The sequence below is a fragment of the Drosophila montana genome, unplaced genomic scaffold (assembly GCF_035044405.1).
Source record: "Drosophila montana isolate Dmon_TW-CO22-7 unplaced genomic scaffold, ASM3504440v1 contig_3778_1, whole genome shotgun sequence".
In the NCBI taxonomy this organism is placed as follows: domain Eukaryota; kingdom Metazoa; phylum Arthropoda; class Insecta; order Diptera; family Drosophilidae; genus Drosophila; species Drosophila montana.
In genome coordinates this window covers 19,569-20,791 of record NW_026998655.1, presented here as the reverse complement: position 1 = coordinate 20,791, position 1,223 = coordinate 19,569, and positions in this window count along the sequence as shown.

Here is a 1,223-nt window from a genome sequence, read left to right as displayed (position 1 = left end):
ATTGCCATATAATTCCATTAATTATTTAACGTTGCCAAGATGTACGGCTAATAGATCCTTAGTTTTAATTTTTTTTTTTCCTTTAATTTTTCTTTTATTAATTGTTGTAAAAATATGCAATGAATATGCCTAAATAAGTTAAAGCGAGAGGAAATTCCCACACCACCGACCTTGACCGCTGCTCATTTATATATATATACATGTGTTTATATACTTATAAATTTCTTTTGTAATATTTAGCAACAGCGATCATAATCGTCGTATACATTGGGCCCAACGTCTGCTTCGAAGGATATCGCGTGAGTAAGAGTTTAAAACAACGCTTATAGATATATGTACTTATATACACATATGAACATTTAAATGCAGCTTAATTTAGCAAGACGGTAAATTAATTACTATCCGTCAAGTCTCAAGATAATGTTGGTGAATTTCTTCTTCCACTTAATTTCTTTATGGGATTTAAACTAGTTATTGCACATTCATCATATTAACTTTGGATTTAAGTTTTGTTTGGAAACTGTATATATTTTTTGTAAATCGAGTTATACCTACCTTTCTATTAATTGGCATCATGCCCAAAAAAAAAATGAACAATGCGTGAATAAATGAATTATATTAGCATATTTGATATGATATCCTAATTCCTTAAATTTTTTTTTTATCTGTCAAGTACCCATGTTAGCTGCTTGCAATTTATAGTGATGGTTTAAGAACCTGAAATAGGGACAAGCATCCACATTCCATTTTTTTTTATTGCTTGTCAAGGTAGGGAGGGTAAAGAGAAAGAGAGACGATCAACACCTTAGTTCTCTCACTTACGCGAAATTGAATAGTTTGAATTTGGATGTTCGGTCGGAACACATAAATGGTACCCATACTAGTATCCGGTTTTCTTTTTTTTTTTGTTTAATAGATTTACTTAAATCAATAATCTTTTTTTTTAATTTTGATCGCACTTAAACTATGTGTTTATGGTAAGTGCAGAAGGGAAAGGAAAAAACCCCGACCAGTCCGACGAGCTATTGTCCGAGCATTAGCAAGAAGTGCGAACCTCCAATCCCTATGCACCCGGTTAGGCAACAGCCACGGCCGTTCGTTCTATTTTGGTAGATGGCCAAACGAAAGGCAAAAACTGAACCCGAACCTCGCCTCCATTACACCCTGTTGGAAAGCTATGTAACCCTGGATATAGCCTTGCTAAATTCCGGCTCGGAAAACAC